We start from the raw sequence: 23,037 nt of genomic DNA on the forward strand, positions 1-23,037 counted from the left end.
TCTCTGTTCTATAAGAGTTTATAAAATCAGCCTATTTCCTTTTTCTCCCCCCCACTTCTATTTCTCAATTTTAGTCAATTTTTAAATCTTTTTTGATAAATATCATTGTAGACTTAAATGCTCTTATGCATCTATTATTTGAACTGTCAGCTTTCAATGATATCATTTGATTCCTAGTTATTAACTATTCAGTGCTCCCTACCAGGCCTGTTGCTATGGTTTCCCCTTCATTCTTGAAGGCTGAACTTTGCCTTCTAGTAATTTCCTCAAAAACAGATTCAAGGAACAAGTTTTCCTCAGTCTTTACATAGTCAACTTTGGTTGCCTATAGCCTTTACAATGAAGTCTCATTTGACTTGATATAAATTTGTTGGTTTATATTTTCAAGTTCATTTTAGATGCTGTTCAACAAACATCTGGGTTTGTGTGTCCCTGTAGATTTTCCCATCAGTCATGTTTTGGAAACTTGCTATATTTCCATCCTCTCTGCCCTTAATACTCTTAGTGCTTTTTCACTCTTGTATTCTTCATCTTAACTACCACATTGCTTCAATTTTTCAATTTCTTTCTTGGGATCTGTCAGCTTATATATATGACCTCCACATTTTTAACCATTTCTTTCCTTGAGGACTTTCATTTTTGCTTTGTGATGCTGTTTCAGAGATGTAATAGTCGTTCAGTTTCTAAAAGTTAATGACAAAATATCTACTCATAATTTTCACCTGGTACATGCCAATGTATGTGGATTCTTTGTCCAATTTTGCTGCACTTTGCTTTCATCATTACAGGTTTTCTGACATATGCTACTGCTGAAATATGTCTTCTCCGTCTTTTGTGCAAGCAGTTGATTTTTAAATCTAAATATATCCATTTCATTTTTAATTTTTGGCTTAACTTTTGGCTTTAGTCTGTTAACATCTGCTCCCTTAAACTTGATTTCACCCTCGTATTTGAAAAGCATGTTATATATGTTATATACAATGAGACAGAGGACAGAGTTCTATGACAGTCATGGGTTTACCCTCTGAGGTGATCCATGTCCATTCAGGTTCCATGTTACGCATGTTTTAAGTTCTTTAATTGTCCTTTATACATCTCGATCTCTTCAGTTCTCCCGAGAGGATTTCAGACCTTGCCCTACCTATAATTCATTTAGCTCTTTCAGTAGACTTAGCTTTTAAACTAAACTCTCATTTGATGGCAGTTAACTTTGACTCTGAAAGGGTTGATGAGTATCAGAGGGCACAGTCTTAGACCCCTAGACCAATTCCTGTCCTTCTATTTAATAATAATGGTCAAGTCATCATCATTGTCATCACCATATTATCATCGTTATTATGAATAATTAGCTTTCAATGATCATTTGTCATAGCCTCACAACTGAACAAACCACATTGTATGAATTATTTACGGTAATCTCAATGTAGGCTCCCATTTATATTTAGGAAAGCTGACATGTAGAAGATTTAAGTAATTCACTCAAAGTTACATGGCCAGTAATTAGTGGAGCCAGTCTTACTAAACGATTCAAGACCATTCTTATTAGGTCTGTAATCTTGGTTCTGTTCTCTAACCTTTCTGGAACTTTGCTTTTCTATAGAACAAGAAGGTAGAAATAGATGACCTCTAGAATTTTGTGATTCTGGGAGAAAATTTCACATATCTTTTCTGTGTTTTATATAAAATACATTTTTTTTTTCCATGTAAGGTGGCCAGAAATCCACTCCCAGCATCATGCCAGAATTAGGGCTGTTTTCCACTTCTCAATTGACTACATCTGAGTTGCTGTTGAGAAGTTGCCAGGTCATCTGGCTGTTATCCAGTTAGTGACAAATAGGCCCAGCCTGAGAGCAGAAGTCCTGATGGCAAGTGAATTAGCATTGCAAGCATATTTCCTGGAACTTCTGCCCTTGGGGCTTCTTTACTTAAAATGGAATCTACTTCAGTGGAGAATCCACTGACCTTTTATCAGTTTTACTTCAGTCCTTCATTCCCTTGTGTGCTAAATTTATGGGGTAATTCCACAGAACCAGTTACAACTATAAACTAGTCCAAGGCCACTTTGCAATCCCAGCCAGTCCTCCCTACACCACTGACCCAAGAGTTGAAAGAGACAGACAGGCCCAAATTAATTCTATTTAGACTGATTCTCTATTGCTATAGATTTCTATGCCTCTAGCTTGCTGCTTAGCAGCATCAACTCTGGCTACTAATGCAGATACCCCCTTGGTGTGTCATTGTCAGATTCACTTCAAATCAAACATGCAAAGCATTTGGTCTCATTTAACCCAGCTCTTTTCCCCAAAGAACAACTCAGAAAGTGATTTCTGTAGAGGAAAAGACTTTGACTTATCTTCCTGTGCTTGTGAGTTCTGTACTTCATGGAAATTTATAAGGGGATGGTGATTAAAACCAAATTCAGTCCTAGTTTATATTTTAAATTCCTGGATAGTATTCTCTTTGCTATGGTTTTCTGCCTCTTTTGTTTCTCTCCTTAAATTAGTCAGTCAGTTTATTTAGGAAAAATATATATTACTCATTCCAGAATAGATGCCAGATTCTGGAAGAGATGTCGTATTCTTTTATCTATCTGACCCAAGAAAGTGGCCTTTTTAGGCAGTTTAAGGTATGAAAAGGTGTCTCTTTCCTCTACCTGTTTTTCTTACTGTTATTTCTTGCTTGTATTTTAAATCTTCCAAGTAAATCTGGAAATACTTTCCTATTCTATAGTCAAAATCCTATAGTCAAAACTTTATTACAGAGAAAAGCCCCTTACTTGGAAGTGAGACCTGGTGTTTTGATTTAGTGAAACTGATGAAGTGCAATATACCAGAAATGGGTTGGCTTCTACAATGCGTATTTACTAACTTACAATGTACTGTTCTTACCCTGTGAAAATGTCCAAATCAGAACATCAACAGTTGATGATTTGTCCCTTACGATCAGCTACCAGTAATCTTCAGCTTCTCTGTCACAGGGCAACCTCTGCTGGTTTCTCACTTCTCTCCAGGGTTTTGTTGTTTCCAGCTTCTGGTTTTAGTGGCTTCCTCTCTCAGCTTCTCTGGTGCTTTTTACTGTCTTCATTCTGTCATTATCTTCTTATAAAGGACTCCAATAAGAGGATTAAGACCCACTCTGTATGAGGTGGGTCACAAGTATTCTTAAGTTAAGATCCTGTTTACCAAAAAATTCTACTTATAATGAGTCCACACCCGTGGGAATGGATACACCTTAAAAAACCTGCTTTTCTGGGATAAATACAGCTTTAAACCATCACACTTGTGTTGCAATCCAATCTCTAACTCTTTGACCTTGAACAGCTTACTTAATCACTTGACTTTTTAGTCTTTTGAAAGATGTCACTACCCCTTGATGATTTTAAAATTCCCTACTAGCTTTAAATTCATCCAATTATGCTCGTTATTAAGAACTACCATCTTAATCTTAGTGGTATGATAATCTGAATAATGAAAATCTCAGTTTCTAAGTAGTTGCATGTCATTCAGAATTCTGTTTCAAATGTAGCAATTCTGGACAGATAGCTAATTTCCCATCCTTGGTTTGGAAAGCTCTCTTAGGTGAGAAATAGGGAAAAAAAAAGACACGATTTTAGAAGTTTTAAATTTTTATTTTAAAGCTATAGAATCTTGTTTTTAATAGAATCTTTTATTGTCTTTTGGAGATGGAGTTTTGGTCAGAGCGTCTTATGTGGCTGTATCATTTGTAAGAGCAATTCAAGGCTTTTCACATAAAGATATTGATTGATTCCCCAAATAAAAGCTGCATGTAAAATTTTCTATTTAAAAGACTTGAAGAACAAATAATCTATTCTGCTAACTGACTCCAAACACCAATTCCATACAACAAAACAATCATAGAGGCAGGAAAAGAGAAAGAAAGAAGAAAACAAAGGTAAAAAGAGATTAGAAAATTTCCCAAATGCAAAGTTCCTCTAAACTATTGTCATAGCCCATCAGCAATGCTTGTCAGATATATTCTTGGCCATAGCTCATTCTGCTTCACAGTCTAAAGCTCTTTCTCTTGTGTTCAGGTGTGATGTTCTCTTCTATTAAGAAAACCATCCCTTAAGCATCTTGTACTTAGATTGGGCAAGAAGAACTCTTGTCCGATTTCCAGGGGTTTCAGGGGTGCTGTCGTAGCTCTCCTCTGGCTGAAACTATAAGACCTCAGGCAAGGGGGTCTCCTCAGTAGTGACAATACCTTACTTTTCCAGACCATACTCTGAGTACCTGGTATCTCATCCCATATTCTTCCACTTGATGCTGAGTAAATTTCATAGCCCTTCCACTGGAAGGAGTCCAACCACCAATTTTATCACTTTCATGCCCATGAGTTGTTAAGGGGCTCCTTTTTTTTTTTTTTATTAATTAATGGAAAAAAAGAAATTAATCAAACATTTAGAAATCATACCATTCTACATATGCAATCAGTAATTCTTAACATCATCACATAGATGCATGATCATCGTTTCTTAGTACATTTGCATCGGTTTAGAAGAACTAGCAACACAACAGAAAAAGATATAGAATGTTAATATAGAGAAAAGAAATAAAAGTAATAGTAAAAAAAAAAAACCTATAGCTCAGATGCAGCTTCATTCAGTGTTTTAACATAATTACTTTACAATTAGGTATTATTGTGCTGTCCATTTTTGAGTTTTTGTATCTAGTCCTGTTGCACAGTCTGTATCCCTTCAGCTCGAATTACCCATTATCTTACCGTTTCTAACTCCTGCTGGACTCTGTTACCAATGACATATTCCAAGTTTATTCTCGAATGTCCGTTCACATCAGTGGGACCATACAGTATTTGTCCTTTAGTTTTTGGCTAGACTCACTCAGCATAATGTTCTCTAGGTCCATCCATGTTATTACATGCTTCATAAGTTTATCCTGTCTTAAAGCTGCGTATTATTCCATCATATGTATATACCACAGTTTGTTTAGCCACTCTTCTGTTGATGGACATTTTGGCTGTTTCCATCTCTTTGCAATTGTAAAAAACACTGCTATAAACATTGGTGTGCAAATGTCCGTTTCTGTCTTTGCCCTTAAGTCCTTTGAGTAGATACCCAGCAATGGTATTGCTGGGTCGTATGGCAATTCTATATTCAGCTCTTTGAGGAACCGCCAAACTGCCTTCCACAGTGGTTGCACCTTTTGACATTCCCACCAACAGTGGATAAGTGTGCCTCTTTCTCCGCATCCTCTCCAGCACTTGTCATTTTCTGTTTTGTTGATAATGGCCATTCTGGTGGGTGTGAGATGATATCTCATTGTGGTTTTGATTTGCATTTCTCTAATGGCCAGGGACATTGAGCATCTCTTCATGTGCCTTTTGGCCATTTGTATTTCCTCTTCTGGTAGGTGTCTGTTCAAGTCTTTTTCCCATTTTGTAATTGTGTTGGCTGTCTTTTTGTTGTTGAGTGGAACAATCTCTTTATAAATTCTGGATACTAGACCTTTATCTGATATGTCATTTCCAAATATTGTCTCCCATTGTGTAGGCTGTCTTTCTACTTTTTTGATGAAGTTCTTTGATGCACAAAAGTGTTTAATTTTAGGAGCTCCCATTTATTTATTTCCTTCTTCAGTGCTCTTGCTTTAGGTTTAAGGTCCATAAAACCGCCTCCGATTGTAAGTTTCATAAGATATCTCCCTACATTTTCCTCTAACTCTTTTATGGTCTTAGACCTAATGTTTAGATCTTTGATCCATTTTGAGTTAACTTTTGTATAGGGTGTGAGATATGGGTCTTCTTTCCTTCTTTTGCATATGGATATCCAGTTCTCTAGGCACCATTTATTGAAGAGACTGTTCTGTCCCAGGTGAGTTGGCTTGACTGCCTTATCAAAGATCAAATGCCCATAGATGAGAGGGTCTATATCTGAGCACTCTATTCGATTCCATTGGTCGATATATCTATCTTTATGCCAATACCATGCTGTTTTGACCACTGTGACTTCATAATATGCCTTAAAGTCAGGCAGCGCGAGACCTCCAGCTTCGTTTTTTTTTCCTCAAGATGTTTTTAGCAATTCGTGGCACCCTGCCCTTTCAGATAAATTTGCTTATTGGTTTTTCTATTTCTGAAAAATAAGTTGTTGGGATTTTGATTGGTATTGCATTGAATCTGTAAATCAATTTAGGTAGGATTGACATCTTAACTATATTTAGTCTTCTAATCCATGAACACGGTATGCCCTTCCATCTATTTAGGTCTTCTGTGATTTCTTTTAACAGTTTTTTGTAGTTTTCTTTATATAGGTTTTTTGTCTCTTTAGTTAAATTTATTCCTCAGTATTTTATTCTTTTAGTTGCAATTGTAAATGGAATTCGTTTCTTGATTTCCCCCTCAGCTTGTTCATTACTAGTGTATAGAAATGCTACAGATTTTTGAATGTTGATCTTGTAATCTGCTACTTTGCTGTACTCATTTATTAGCTCTAGTAGTTTTGTTGTGGATTTTTTCGGGTTTTCGACGTATGGTATCATATTGTCTGCAAACAGTGATAGTTTTACTTCTTCCTTTCCAATTTTGATGCCTTGTATTTCTTTTTCTTGTCTAATTGCTCTGGCTAGGACCTCCAACACAATGTTGAATAATAGTGGTGATAGTGGACATCCTTGTCTTGTTCCTGATCTTAGGGGGAAAGTTTCCAATTTTTCCCCATTGAGGATGATATTAGCTGTGGGTTTTTCATATATTCCCTCTATCATTTTAAGGAAGTTCCCTTGTATTCCTATCTTTTGAAGTGTTTTCAACAGGAAAGGATGTTGAATCTTGTCGAATGCCTTCTCTGCATCAATTGAGATGATCATGTGATTTTTCTGCTTTGATTTGTTGATATGGTGTATTACATTAATTGATTTTCTTATGTTGCACCATCCTTGCATACCTGGGATGAATCCTACTTGGTCATGATGTATAATTCTTTTAATGTGTTGTTGGATACGATTTGCTAGAATTTTATTGAGGATTTTTGCATCTGTATTCATTAGAGAGATTGGTCTGTAGTTTTCTTTTTTTGTAATATCTTTGCCTGGTTTTGGTATGAGGGTGATGTTGGCTTCATAGAATGAATTAGGTAGTTTTCCCTCCACTTTGATTTTTTTGAAGAGTTTGAGGAGAGTTGGTACTAATTCTTTCTGGAATGTTTGACAGAATTCACATGTGAAGCCATCTGGTCCTGGACTTTTCTTTTTAGGAAGCTTTTGAATGACTAATTCAATTTCTTTACTTGTGATTGGTTTGTTGAGGTCATCTATTTCTTCTTGAGTAAAAGTTGGTTGTTCATGTCTTTCCAGGAACCCATCTATTTCATCTAAATTGTTGTATTTATTAGCGTAAAGTTGTTCATAGTATCCTGTTATTACCTCCTTTATTCTCTGAGGTCAGTAGTTATGTCTCCTCTTCCATTTCTGATCTTATTTATTTGCATCCTCTCTCTTCTTCTTTTTGTCAATCTTGATAAGGGCCCATCAATCTTATTGATTTTCTCATAGAACCAACTTCTGGTCTTATTGATTTTCTCTATTGTTTTCATGTTTTCAATTTCATTTATTTCTGCTCTAATCTTTGTTATTTCTTTCCTTTTGCTTGCTTTGGGATTAGTTTGCTGTTCTTTCTCCAGTTCTTCCAAGTGGACAGTTAATTCCTGCATTTTTGCCTTTTCTTCTTTTCTGATATAGGCATTTAGGGCAATAAATTTCCCTCTTAGCACTGCCTTTGCTGCGTCCCATAAGTTTTGATATGTTGTGTTTTCATTTTCATTTGCCTCGAGGTATTTACTAATTTCTCTTGCAATTTCTTCTTTGACCCACTTGTTGTTTAAGAGTGTATTGTTGAGCCTCCACATATTTGTTAATTTTCTGGCACTCCGCCTATTATTGATTTCCAACTTCATTCCTTTATGGTCCGAGAAAGTGTTGTGTATGATTTCAATCTTTTTAAATTTGTTAAGACTTGCTTTGTGACCCAGCATATGGTCTATCTTTGAGAATGATCCATGAGCACTTGAGAAAAAGGTGTATCCTGCTGTTGTAGGATGCAATGTCCTATAAATGTCTAAGGGGTTCCTTTTGAAGAAGGTGAATGGAGCAAGACCTTCACCATAAAGACCTAAGCAGGAATAGACTGGGGTCCTGGAGACAGATCTCCTTGCACCATCACAACTCCCGTTACAACACAATGTTCTAGTAGGAAACTTCAAAGTGTCCATGAATTGTAAATTCAAATCTGGCTTTCCCAGTTATGTGAAGGTATGCTTGCACATCAAAGGATAGGTCATATTTTATTTAATAACCTGATAGCTTGATTTTACAACTTTTAAATGCTTAGGCATAAATTACATGGACCTCCTTTTGTATTATTATCCTTAGTTCCACAAATGAAGGGCCAGACCTGCCTTTAAGTGCTGCTTTCACCATGTGCATAGTATTTGCCTTAGAGCACTGGTGTGGCACAAGGCATGGGTCTGTGAATATCAACACAGAACTCAGTTTATTAGGGTTAAGCACCACTGGGGGTTGTCTTTCCACTCTACACCTTAACTTAGGGCCATTTAAAGTGGAGCTAATTAAATCTTTCTAGCAATTTCTTGGATCTTCAATCTCTTTCAACACTAGGGCCACTTCTCCGATTTTTTTTTTCATGTGGGTAGGCACCAGGAACTGAACCCAAGTCTCTGGCATGGAGGCGAGAACCCTGTCTGCTGAGCCACTGGGTCTGCCTGATCTGTTTTTGTTAACTGCAGTCTTATTTTCTTATAGGGAAAGAAGAAATGGAATATAGCTAACATTTATTGAACACTGAGAAACCAGTCACTATACTAGGCTTTTTCCGCCTTCAGCACTTAAACCTTACAATAAGGCAGTTATTATTTCTATTGAACTACAGAAGAAACTGAAACTTAAAAAAATTAAGAAGAAATTGGCAGAGCTAAGGAACCCAGTTGAATGTGATTGTCCTGATCTTGGAATTTACACAGAAAGGTGTTTTCAACCTGCAATTCTGCCACTAGTCTCCCACCTTTTGAAGACACATCCAGAAATCATACCCAACTGCTGATAAAGTCTCAAACCAGCCATGTATTATCCAAGATCCTAATACCTTGGTTTAACCCCTGAATGGTGGCTGCTGCCTGTTGAAGGAGTAGTGGGAACTTTTCCACAGCTTTAGACACAGCACAAATGGTGGGGATAGGTTAAGATTTTGTATGAAAATAAGAGCTGGTATCAGCAACTGAAGTTTCTGGAGAGTATCATTAATTGAATTCATGATTAGGCTTGGATTTTGGCAGAAAGCATTGGCAGGGAGCTAGTCCAGAAAACAAAGTCTCCTCAATTAACCCAGTAGTTTATCAGGCCAGACCCAATGTCTCACAGGAGACTAATATGCTAACTAAGGAACAGCGTGGAAGAGGACTCATGAGATCTGCACAGATTTGGCAGAGAGCAGGAGAAGCTGCATGTTGACAAATATCCTGGCACTTGCAGGTATTGCTAGACTATGCCCACTCATTAGAAGGAGACTTTACACATATCCTGTCTCAGCAGGACCTGAGTGGGGTTTAGGTTTAAGGCAATTTACTTACAATTGAAAGGATTTAGGGAAGTCATGTATGGGCAAATTAATTTTTTCCTCTGTGGTCATCTATACATCACTTCAATATAATTCAATAAGATTTTATTGAGCATATACTACCTGTAAGGAACTATTTCAGCATTGTGGAAAACAGGGTTAAATAAGAGATAATGACCACTGCTTTCCAGGCCACACTACCTCTAATAAAGGGGAAAACAATGTACACAGGAATCTCTAGCAAATTATAATACTATGAAAAATGCCATGATAGAAGTACAAATTGTAATGGAAGAAAGAGAGATAAGGATCAATTTTGATGTGGGTTGGAAGAGTTGCTACAAATTTATTAAATTCATTGTTCTAGAGATTATTTACTTTTCTTCTTAAGGGCTATTTACTAAAATGTCTAGAATGAAAATATTAGCTATACAATACATTTTGGGTTTTTCAATTAGAGAATGATCAATTGCCTCTTCCCTTTTTCAAGTCTAAAGCAATCTAAGAAGAAGAGTTGATTTGTAGATATGTTTCTTCTTTTTGTTTTTAGACATAATTTTAACCATAAGTTGGGATGGTTTCTAGCTTAAAGAGTCACTTCTTAAACATTATAAACCTGATCATGAATCCTATCAACCTTTTAAATTATGCTTTCCAGCTCCAGCATGAGACAGACAGACGTCCAAAGAATGAAATTTCTGAATAATTATCACATTTATGTAAGTATGACTATTGTGGTCAGGGAACAAACTTTACAATAAATTTGTAGCAAGATAAAGTGATGCATGGAAAATCATGCTTTTTTTTTTTCTGGAACATCAACTTCCTGAAGTTTTTGCAGTAAGCTGGTTAGAAAACAGTTTATTGAAAAATGGTATGGTGACTGTCATTTGCGAGCTCCCTACATCTATCAAGTAAAGTGATTAAACCCATATTTATCATTCAGCATAATTAATCAGTAAGACACAGTAGCCCATGTTCATGTGCTGATTAATCTGTAGTTCAGATATGTACGTCTCAGGTGTCAAATTCATATGAGAAATACATTCATCAATATTTCCACATGCATTGCATACCCTTACAATTATATTCTTTAAATAAGGGTTATAAAAGGCTTTTAAATAACTGGTTCTGAAAATAAAGTTCTTCAAATACTGCTAAACAGAAAACAAAAATTCAGCAAAATAGATATGTTTGCTGTTTATTTATATTAATTTTTCCAAAAATGATGCCGAATACTGATTTGATATTCCCCACTGCATGAACTAGATCTCTGAGTATAAAAGATGTATATTTAAGGATTTGTTCAGCCATTTATCAAATATTTATCAGGCACCTACTATTGCCTGGTGTTCAAAGGTCAATAGGGTTAAAACGGGCAACTCCAGTCACCTTGGGTTTCATCAGTGTCATTATGAGTATATTGTTTGCCAAAAAAGACAAATTCTTTGTAAAATTAGTTAATATCACGTCTTAACAATGATTTAAACAGCTGAAATAACTTTGAATGCCCCTGTATAATTGTTTTGGCTTGCTGGAGCCTTCAGAATGCAATTCGCCAGAAATGGGTTGGCTTTTTCAATGGGATTTTATTAGGTTAGAAATTTACAGAACAAAGCCCATGAAAATGTCCAATGTAAGGCATCAAGAGGAAGATACCTTCTCTTGGAAAAGGCTGCTGGCATCCAGGGTTCTTCTGTCACATGGGAAGACACATGGCAACATCTGCTGGTTGTTCTCTTCAAAATATCTCTGAGCTTCTGTGGACATTTTCCTCTCTTAGCTTCTCGGAGCGCTCTCCAAAATGTCTCTGCCTTTTATCCTTTCATAAAGGACTCCAGCAAGGGGTTGAGACCCACCTTCAATGGGCTGGGTCACATCTCCATGGAAACAACCTAAGCAAAAGTTCCCACCTCTTGTATGTCAGCACCCACAGGGATGGATTAAAGGAACATCTTGTTCAACACAACAGATTCAAACCAGCAGAATGTTTAACTTTGCTTATGTAAAACCAGATTATGTTTTTAGATCAGGGAGAGACCATAGCAGGTACCTGATTCAGTTCTTTTGGTTCACAGACGAGGAATGTCAAAGGCAAATTATCAACAGCCAAATATAAACTTATGGTTGGCACATCCAGCTTTCTGCTCTCACTCTATCATGTTACCTTTAGGGAAAATATTTTAAAAGTGGCTGCAGACATGACATGATATAGCTTCAGGACTGATTTAAAAATAGAAATTTTCACATTTTTTAAGCACCTAATTTTTTTTCTTTTAATATAATGATAGTTTTAGCAATTCAAATTATATAGAAGTTTGTTTCTTTCCATGTTCTTTTCACATGTATACAAATATAAACATATATATATATATATATATATATATATATATATATATATATATATATATATATATATATATATATATATATATATATAAATGTGGGACTATGGTTTTCAAAATAAGTGATAATGCCTTATGAATGATTTAGCTTTTAAGAATTTCCTTACAGATTCTGCTCTGATCACTTCACTCATATCTAACTTTAATCCTCATTAGCACACACTGGTCCTGAGTTCCAACTATTCTTATCAAGGTCTGATTAACCTGTCAGTTTTCTATTAAGCAAAAAGAAGCTCCTTTCACTTGGTTGCCATTATATCTGCTGTCTAAAGAGCTTGAATGAGCTTTTCAGACTCTCCCTTACTTTCCTCAGAGATTGGGCTGGAGGAGGAAGGAAAAGAGACTAGAGGGAGAAAAAAGTGGATGAGTGAGAAACCGACTTTTTCTGACAAACTCACAAAGGATTTTTCTAAGCAATTTAGAATGTGAGTACATTTCAGACAATGGATATTGGCAGTAGTGGAAAACCCTCAGAGGAGTGGCCTGCCTTGGCCACCATCCAGAAAAGTGGAAGCAACTATGACTGAGCTCAGAAATGACAGATGGCTTTGTCTACAACACAAGGTCAGGCATTTCAAATATTTGGTCTCGCTTTCCAATCAAAATTTCACAGTCCTACACTCTAGCTAACAACCAGATAAGGTTGAAAAGAGGTTGTTTATCTGGATGAGAATTGAAATGACACATGTTATTTGAGTATCCCCCATTGTACGTAACAAAAAAATCGGTGATTTTAGCTGCTTAAATGTTTCAGGGTGTCTGGCTACTTTACATAAGGTCGATTGCTGACTAACGGATATTTGTGATGAAACTAGGTTTCCTTTTAACTTTTGCATTCATAAACCTGATAGTCACTGCCCCCCAAATTGTCCACTTTCTGCATAGCTTCTCTTGATAATCACATAAATTAAACTGCAAAGTCTTTACCTTTGAAAAATTACAGAATCTATATAATGAATTAAAATAAACAGAATACAAAGACACCCACACACAAAAGAAAGGGTCTCTAATGCTTACTTTCTTTCTGACATTTTTTTTGTACTTATACAAAGTCTTAATCCAATAACTCCACTCTTTTTTGCTAAGTATATCAATCTAATATACAGAATATCTCACTTTAGGATAGCACCAATTCTCTGATCCCATAAGTTCACACTGCACTGTCTGGGTTAATGAAGTCTTCTTTCTCCTTTACATCTATTTTAAAGCAGTAAAGCATTTTAATAATTATTCTTAAGGAAAAATAGAGTTATCCAAAACTATTGGCAACATTATAGCTTTATAATCAATGAACCTGATAGGAAGAAACCCAAGGAAGTCTTTTGTTTGCATAGCACTTCCCTGTTTACAAGCAGTCTTTATGAATTTTATTTCACTTGCATATATATTTGCATTTATGATGATTGATTATTAAACAAGGGTTCTCTCACCCCCCCTCTGGCATTTGATACATTGTATTTTGCTGTATAATTGAACAAATGGGATTTATAGTTCATACTTAAAAGGTTGATATTTCTTTTATAAAAAAATGGCAGCCTGTATTTTGTGGTAACATAATCTGGAAAAAAACATCTGGCTACCTGAATTGAAGTACTCCTGTAGTACTAAAGTTCCTTTATATGGGGATAGGAGAGATCACGAGATATTTTGCATCTGGGTTTCCCCTTTCTTTTGGAGCCTTGGGTGTTTCTGAGAGAAGAAAATATATTGCAACCATAAGGCAGCTTCTGTGAAAGAAGCAAAGTGTTGTGGTCCTTAGAGAGTGTCCCAAAGACAAAAGGTACGTGTGACAATGAGAACTAGTGCAGCTCTGTTAGTCAGTTCTGGAATAGGCAAACCTTGATTAGACTTTAGTCAACAGAATGCAATTTGAAGTTACTTGACTTTGAGAAATAATTTATGACTTTCTGAGTGCTGAGAGGTTTGTCCATTAATTGTAATATCACCCTGAAAAATCTGTCAACCTTTTACTATATATACAGTATATATATATAGTGTATATATATATATATATGAAAAGCAATAATAATCACCTGAGTTCTAGTTTTATGGAGACTAGATTTCAAGGCGAATTTTAACTAAAGTGAATAGCATATTTACTGGTGCGTTTAGCTGCAATGTGGGCTTATATCACTGTGACAACGACCTATAGCAGGTCCATTAAATGTAACACACACTGGGGGTGAATATAAACTCAGCCACTTATTCTGTGCTGTGTTATAATAGTTATTTATTGCATGATCATCTCTTCCTTTCTTTTCCTCTTTTCATTTCTTTCCTCTTTTGTCACATTTACTTATAGTTTATGCATTTATTTTAACATATATATATACATATATATATATTTTTTGCAGTAGCTAAGTCTCAAAATATTTTAAAGCTACATTAGTTACTTCAAAACATCTACGATCGAAGCCCCAGTTCAAAATCATGCTTAGGGGCTTTCTTGAGTTCAGTGGAGTCACTACTGTGACTATAAATCACTTTACTGGTATCCTGAAAGTCATGGGCACTAGATTCCATCACAGCTATGTTTAATCCATCTTCTCTACTGAATAGTTTGGTTCCCATTTCTGTGTATTGGATAAAGAGCCAGTTCAGGAATCTAGCACCAATATGCCATGATAAGATCGTGGAATAACAAAGGAACTCTAATGATTATGCTGGAATTTATTTCCAGGATTAAAAGAATGGACTATATAATGGGAATCTTTCAAGAATACAAGAGATATCTGTAAACCTGCTAAAATTGTCTATGCTTTAATATTGACTGTTCTACTTCAATAAATCAAAATCCATTACCTTCTTTAATACTTTATATAAAATAGCTATAGGCGGCTGGACTTTTTGAATGCTTCAAAATTGTTTTGGCAAATCTTGGCCCTTTGCCTTACATGTTAATTTTAGAATGGGTTTGTCAGTGATAAAAATAACCTAAAATTTTGATTGGGAATGCATTCAATCTATAGATCAATTTGGAGAGAAATGATATCATACAAATCCTTGATGTGTCAATCTATGAACATAATATATCTAGATTGATTTCTGTGGTATGGTAAATGTATTTAATTTTTTTCATTATGTAATTGCTCATTTCCAGTATGCAAATATATTGATTTCTGTATATTGATCTTGTATTCAGCAAGCTTGTTAAATTCCCTTGTTTGTTTTAGTAGATTTTTGGGTAGGTTGCTTAGAATTTCTATGTACGCAGTTATGTCACCTGAATATATAGGCAACTTTACTTGTTTCTTTGTAATATGCATGGCTTTTAGTTCTCTTTATTGCCTTATTGTGCTGTCTAAAATTGTTAGTAGAATGTTGAATAGAAAAGGTGCTATATAATATCCTTACATTTTGATTTTATGCAAAAAATTCAATATTTTACAACAGAATATGGTGTTGGTTGTAAATTTTATGAAAAATGGCCTTTATCAGGGTGAAGAAATTTTGTACTGCTACTGGTTTGCTGAAAATGTCTATTTTACATGTGTATTGAATTTTGAATTTTATTATACACCTGCTTCTAGAGAAATGATTATATGGTGCTCTTCTCCTTTCTGTACTGAGGTGATGAATTGTATTGACTTTGTTAAGCTACCTGGATAAACTCCACTTTATTTTGATATTTTATCATTTTTATATGTTGTTGCATTTGACTGGCTAAGATTTGGTGAAAGAAATTCATATGTGTATTCATGAGGAATTTTGTTCTCTAATTCTTTATTCTTGTAATGTCTTTGTCAGGTCTTAGACTTATAAAATGAGTTGGAAAGTGTTCCCTTCTCTCTAAAAGTGTTTGTGTAAGATTAGTGTTATTTCTCCGTTTCATGCTTAGGTTTACCAGTGAAACCATATGGGTGTGTTTTATTTGTGGGATGATTTTAGATACAAATTTGATTTTTCAATTGATTTAAGGCTATTCAAGTTGTTATTTCTTCTTGAATTCATTTTGGTAGTTTCTGTCTTCCCAGAAATTTTTTACATTATTTTTAAATTTTCAAATTTACCTGCATAAAGCTGTTCACAATATTTCCTTATTTGTTTAATGTCTGTAAATTATGTCCCATTTTTTTATTCCTGATATTGTTCATTTATGTCTTCTTCCTCCAACTTTTCCTTCTCTCTCTCGACTTCCATCATCCCAGCTGGGCATTTATCAATTTCTTTGATCATTTCAAATAATTCAAAGCAAGTTTAGGTTTCATTGATTTTCTCTTATCATTTTTTTCATTTTCCATTTCATTGATTATTGCTCTTTATTTAATTATTTTTTCTTTCCTTCTATTTTAACATGATCTGGCTTGCCTAGTTTCTTAAGGCAGAAACTTAAATTATTGAGTTACATCATTTTTATTTTCTAATATATAGATTGAGAGCTATAAATTTCCTTTTCTGTACTTCCTTTTCAGTACTACTTTCCTTTTCAATATTTAGGATGGAAAGTTTGAGTATGTTGTGATTTTAAACAGGTTTATTGAGCTGTACACAATAAATTGCACACACTTAAACTGTATAATTGAAAAGTTGTGACATAGGGTTGTGTGTGTGTGTATGCCTATGAAACCATTAACACTGTCAAGGTACCGAAGATATCCATTACCTCCATCACCTCCAAGAGTCTCCTTATGACCTTTGTCACTTTGTGATACCTCCATTCTTCTCTCTTCTTTGCACCCAAGCAACCACTCATCTGCTTTCTCATACTGTAGATTAGTTCATGTATTCTAGAGTTTTATGTAAATAGAATCATACTAAATGCACTCTTATTGAAACCTGGTTTCTTAATTCAGCATAATCATTTTGAAATATTTCCATGTAGTATAGATGAATATTTCACTCCGATTTTGCCTTTTTAATTATAAGTAGTAATCCATATATATAGATAGAGGCCAATTTATTTATTTATCTATTCACATTTGAATGTACAATTAAGTTGTTTAAATATTTTGACTATTACAAATAAAATTGCTATGAACATTCATGTACATGTTTTGAATTATTTTTTCTTGGGTAAATACCTAGACTTGAATGTAGGTATAGTTTAGGTGTATGTTTAACCCTTTAAGAAGCTGACAAAATGTTTTACAAAGTTGTTGTAGCATTTGATATTTCCACCATCAATGCCTGAATATTCCAGCTCTTGCAGATTCTTGCCAACACATGGCTTTGTCAGTGTTTTAATTTTACCCATTCTTATTTATGTGTACTGGTATTGCATCATGGTTTTAATTACATTCCCTGATGGCTAATCATTTCAGGCTTTTTCTCACATGTTTATTTCCCATTGGCATCTTTGTGGGACGTCTGCTATTTTAGATCTATAATCAATTCTGAGTAAATATTTCTATATGGTAAAAGGTGTAATCAAAGTTCATTAATTTACATGTGATTATTCAAATATTCAAGCAAAATTTCTTTAAAAGACCATCATACCTCACCTGAATTGCCTTTGAACATTTGTCAAAAATCAGTTGACAGTGTGCTTTTATCTCTAAGCCTTCTAGTCTATTCTTCATGCCAGTATCACATTAGCTTAATTATTGGAACTTTATAGTCCACATGAAAATTGGACAGTATTAGCCCTCCAATTTTGGTTTTCTTTTTCAAGGTTTTGGCAGTTCTAGATCCTAGAATTTCTGTTTGACTTAAGAATCAGCTTGTCAGTTTCTGAGAAGAAGAGTCGTAATGGAATTTTAATTGGGTTTGCATTGAATCTGTAGCAAAATTTGTGGAAAATTTGATATTTTAATAATATTAAGTCCTCTAGCCCAAGAACAAGACGAATCTCTCCATTTATAGCATTTTCTTTGATTTCTTTCAGCAACGTTTTATAGTGTTCAGTGCATAGGTCTTGAGCATGTTTTATCAGCTTAATTCCTAGATACTTCACATTTCTATGCTATGAGATAGGGTTGTGGAGGATTGTACATGGTTCTTGATCTTGGTTGGCATTCTGGTGGGTGTGGACTTGTAAATACGATCACTTCAAGATGGTACTTCAGTTACAGTGAGACCCCACTGAGTCAGGTTCAGTTTTGATCTAAATAACTCAGTTCTTTTTAGGCAGAGTGAAAATCAGATGGAGAAATAAGCCACATGGAGTACAAAAGCTGAAAGTCAACAGAAGGTGGAGGAGAAAGGAGAAAGCATGACCATTTGATGGAAAAACCAATGAACCACAAAGATTGCCAGCCAGCCAAGAGACACCTGCCCTAGGTGAAAGCAAACCTTCAGGCCTCTGAGATTGTGAACCAAGAAATTCCTATTCTTAAAACTACCCATTTTATGGTGTGTTTTTTAACAGCTGAGAAATGAAAACCATGGCATTGCTTCTTTTTTTTAAGTGTTATGTTGCCTTTATTCTTTCTTAAAACCTCCTGAGACGTATGGGCAAAGATACTTGTATAAGAAATACCAATGGTTTTACTATCCTCCCAATCTTTCTTTTTAATTTTTACAGCTTTTAAATGTATAATTGACAGACAGCAAACTGCATATATTTAAAAAGTACAATTGACACCTGTATAACCATGAAACTACCCCCAAAATCAAGAAAATGAACAAATCCATCTCCAAATGTTTCCTTGAACCATTTTAAAATTCTTTCCATGAGCCACTTCCATCCCCTACCAATCTGATCTGCTTCTTGTCACCTTAGCTTAGTTTGCATTTGATTCTCTATATAAATGGAATAATTCAGTATGTATTTTTTTTTAAACCAGGTTTCTTTCACTCTGCATCATTATTTTGAGGTTCATGTTATTGCATTTAACAAATATTTATTTACTTTACATTTCTGAGTATCATTCCATTTTAGGATACATTGACATTTCTTTATTCATTCACCAATGATGGACATTTGTGTAAAAAAACTATTACAGATAAAAAAATGAATATGAATATTTTTGTACAAGTTGTTATATGGACAGATGCTTTCAGTTCTCTTGGGTAAATAACTAAGGATAGAATGATTGGGTGATAAGATGGCATTGCTTCTTAAAGTTTCTAATTGTTGTTTTAGAATATAGAAATAAAATTGATTTTGTATCCTGTAACCTTGTTGGATCACTTATTATTTCTAGAAGCTTCTTTGAAGATTTCATCGGACTTTCTACATAGATGATTATATCATCTGCAAATAAAAACAGCATTATTTCTTCCTTTTTTGAGCTTAAAACCTTCTATTTCTTTTTTTTGTCTTATTGCACTGTCATGAAAAGTTGAATAAACATGGTGAGGGCAGAAATGCCGAGGTATGATGTTAGCTGTATGTTTTTATCTGGTTGAAGATGTTATTCTTTATTCCTAGTTTGCTGAACTTTTAATCAGGAATACATGGATTTTGTCAGTTGCTTTTTCTGCATCTATTGTCATGATCATGTTTGGATTTTTTGGTCTCATATATTAAATACATGCTTAGTAATATATTTTATATATAATATATAACTAATAATTTCATACTTTTCATCTCTGTTCATGCAGGATTTGGATTTATGGGTTTCTTTCTTTCTAATGTCTTTATGTTGTTTTAGTATCAAGATAATGGTGGCTTCATTGAATGAGCTGGAAAGTATTCTCTCTTCTTGAAATTTCTGTAAGATTTCGAATAGAATTGATATTATTTTAGGTTTTGTTTCAGCAGGCAATTGACTGAGCCATTTAGTGCAGATTTCTTTGGTGGCACCTTTGGTTTTACTTCAGATCTTTCATTTTAGGAGCTGCTTTCAGTCTCTTCCTCAAATGTCTGCTCTGGAGACATCTAGAGAAATAAGTAGACAGAATTTGGAATCTTTTTTGTTTCTTTCCCTTCTAAATTTCTTCTATGACCAGTGGCTATGGTAGTCCCAGATTAAATTTTCTGTTTTACACAGGCCAAAAAGATTGCTATTTCCTACTGGTGCCCCAGTAGATATTTTAATGGCTTCAGATATTTTAATGGCTGAGACTGGCTGTAGGAGAAAAAAGTCATGAAAATAGTAACTTCATTCTTACAATTATACTCCTGAAGGTATAGACTCTTCACTAGACTAAGCTTGCTTCTCTTCACTGTCCCATTCCTCCAGGCAACTATTTTCTGTATCATGTCCAGAATTTATAGATATCATCAGCATGAGGGTCAGTCCAATAGAATCTTATTCAGCTAAGAAAAGCTAGAAAAAGTAGAATCTTCTACTGAATCTTAGTTCAGCCAACTAATGGTAGTAGGTCTTCTATACTTGGTTTATATAAATTCTCTGCCTTTTTCTCAATTTCAGATTCTCAGATTTTAGCTATTGTTTCATTTAGTGTGTCTGCCCCTAAAAAACTCCTTGCCATTTCAATGCATTACATCTAATTCTTTTGAAACTAAAACTCCTGACATGGTAGAATTTTGTCTAAATTAAGAGTAGATGGGCTCAGAGATTCTTATGTACATAAAGATTATAAATTTATTGCATGAATTGTGAGTAACAAATTTTTGCTGCTTGAAGGTTTTATCTAATCATTTCCCATTTTTTATTTTTGCTGCATTTCTAAGTTTGAAACTCTAATTATATGAAATTTGAAAAAGTGAGATGTTTTGCTTATACATGTACACAGACTCTCACACAGACCTACGGGCATGCTTTTAAAAATTCGAGTTGAAAGAACTATCAAAATATGTACAAATAAATCTATGAGGATTTATTAATTAAAACAGAACAGGACGTTAGGTTGAGTATGTCGGATCAAAACTAAAATTCATTTTAAACTATTAACTAAGAGCAGGTTTTTGAATAAGGATTTATTTCTATTCTTGTAATACTTTTTTTTTTTATAAAGTGAAGCACTTGCTATTTCCTTTCTTAAAGGTGTCCTTCGGATGCTTTTGTAACTGAAAAGGCTTAATAGGTTTTACAGTTGGGAATCATTTTCACCAATACTTCAGAACCTAACATATTACATATTAGAAATGCTGAGTCTTTTATTTGAATCACTGCAAGTTCACGTAGCTTATTAAAAAGTGTTTAGTTTCCCAATTTTTCTGCTCATATTTGATTTCAGAACATACTACATTTTTATGTACTTGAGCTAAACTTGAAGCCTATGGATTTACCAATACCTTGTGTACTCTTGAACTTCGTCATGTGATCCTGAGAAATACATGTCCGTTTTGTTCCAATTCATAAGAATACAGTATTTGGCATTTTGACATCAGTTTCATCTAGATGACAAATTCATATGGATGGATGGAGCTAACATTTCCATTCAACCACATACATTATACCTCTTGAGCTACTAGTGTTCCACTCAGTCCAATAAGGCTGAATTCTAAAAGTGTTTGAGAAGCAGAACTTTATTTCTACTCTTTGAATTTGCAGTTGCTATTTGTAGGTGACTCAAATAAGAAATATCCTTTTACTGATTTCAAAAGTCAGTGTCTCCTGGGTGGGCCACAGTGGCTTGCCTGCCATGCTAGAGACCCGGGTTTCATTCCTGGTGCATGCCCATGCAAAAGAAAAAGAAAACCCTCTAAATACCAAACAGAGGAAACATATTTGGAATGTGAAAATGCCTGCAAGCATATTTTTATTATCTTAAAGGGAGACTCTTTCACTCATTAGGACATAACATTGCTATGAAAGAAATAGCTAACAGAGCTAAGGAAAATTATATCCTAGAAGGGAACAAAATCCATTTCTAATGGATTAGAAATATTATAGTGGAAGAAAAATTATTTGGCAATGACCTAAAAGGGTCTATAGTCATAAAGTGATATTAGCTCAAGGAAAATGTAGACAGATTATCAGGAAAGATCTCTAAATGACGCTCTCTAGCGGAAAATAATGGGAATCTTAGGGGAAAAGAATGCAAATACATTCTCATGCAGACACTAGACAGAATGCTCTAATGGAGCTATCTTTATTGTATTTCTGAGTAATTACAATGGCAAGAACATGCTAAAATGATGACTGTGGATATCCACACAGGGGACAGTGTGTTTACCTTTAATTCAGGTACCATCTCGTGGCCTCTGATCTATTTATGTTGTGGCAAATCTGTTAAATAGTCATAAACTGTAATCACTAGTTATAGTCATTTGATGTGAAAAATCAAACTTGTGATTTACATTGTGCTAATTCCTTCCATTTGTATCAAGATTTCTAAGTCATCCATTTTGATTTATTTATTTTTTGGCATAGCTGTTTTTGGCAGACATTAGGCAAAATCAAAGCACACTTCAGACACATAACATGCCAATTATACAAAAATATCCTAGAGGGAGGAAAGGATTGGGAACGCTGAGTGAACAGAGCAACTTTTGTATGACTAAATGGTAACTAAAACCCACAAAGGGAAGATGAAATGCCTTTGGGTCAGTTTAGGGAAACAATAGTAAAAGTGGTAAAATAGTAGTGACTAAAAAATCACAAATTAATTTTTTCTTCCTGGTATTGAAGCATCAAGGACAGCCGACTGAGCTGCACTGGAAATGTGGGAGGTGTTGTTCTTAGCTGATTGCACCAGAAGCAGCCCAGAGCCTGACTGGTGATAAAAAATTAGGAGAGAAAGAAATTTTTTAGAAGGGTGTTCTATCTACTTTTACGATTCTAGGATGCCTCAGTGTAACGGGAAGTTGGGAGCGACATATCGTAATGAGGATCATTAGATGTGGGTGATTGATACGACTGAAGTTCACATATTCCATGGAATTCTATGATAGGAAACAGAAACACACTCTCTTGTGGGTAGTGGTGTAAATGTTTTTTCTTTTTTGTATGCTGTATGGTGGGGGTCACATTTCATTCTTTTCCCTTGTGATTATCCCATTATTGCAGCACCCTTTGTTGATTTTTTTTTTTTCTTGGCAAGTGCATAGGCTGGGAATTGAACCTTGTCTCCTGCATGGCAGGTGAGAATTCTACCACTGAACTACACTTGCACTCCCTTGTAAATGGATTTTATAGGTTGAGATCATCTCAAAATTCCTGGTGTCTTTAAGCAACCTATATATTTAATGTCAAATATATATACGTATGGATTCAGCGTTCAGCTAAAATTCTTA

At 34.7% G+C, this 23,037-nt stretch overlaps 1 long non-coding RNA gene across 3 annotated transcripts in view; it reads left to right on the forward strand.

The window, feature by feature from the left end:
* Positions 1-23,037, forward strand: part of LOC143651488 (uncharacterized) — a 33,877-nt gene that overhangs the window by 7,018 nt on the left and 3,822 nt on the right. The window contains exons 2-4 of one of the 3 annotated variants that reach the window (XR_013159973.1): positions 8,793-9,518; positions 10,262-10,322; positions 12,322-12,410. This is a non-coding gene — a long non-coding RNA (uncharacterized LOC143651488). Of the gene's footprint in view, positions 1-8,792; positions 9,519-10,261; positions 10,323-12,321; positions 12,411-23,037 lie in introns of those variants that run through there. The other 2 variants (XR_013159972.1, XR_013159974.1) reach the window with 2 other exon arrangements.

This window comes from Tamandua tetradactyla, chromosome 12 (genome assembly GCF_023851605.1).
Source record: "Tamandua tetradactyla isolate mTamTet1 chromosome 12, mTamTet1.pri, whole genome shotgun sequence".
Lineage (NCBI taxonomy): Eukaryota > Metazoa > Chordata > Mammalia > Pilosa > Myrmecophagidae > Tamandua > Tamandua tetradactyla.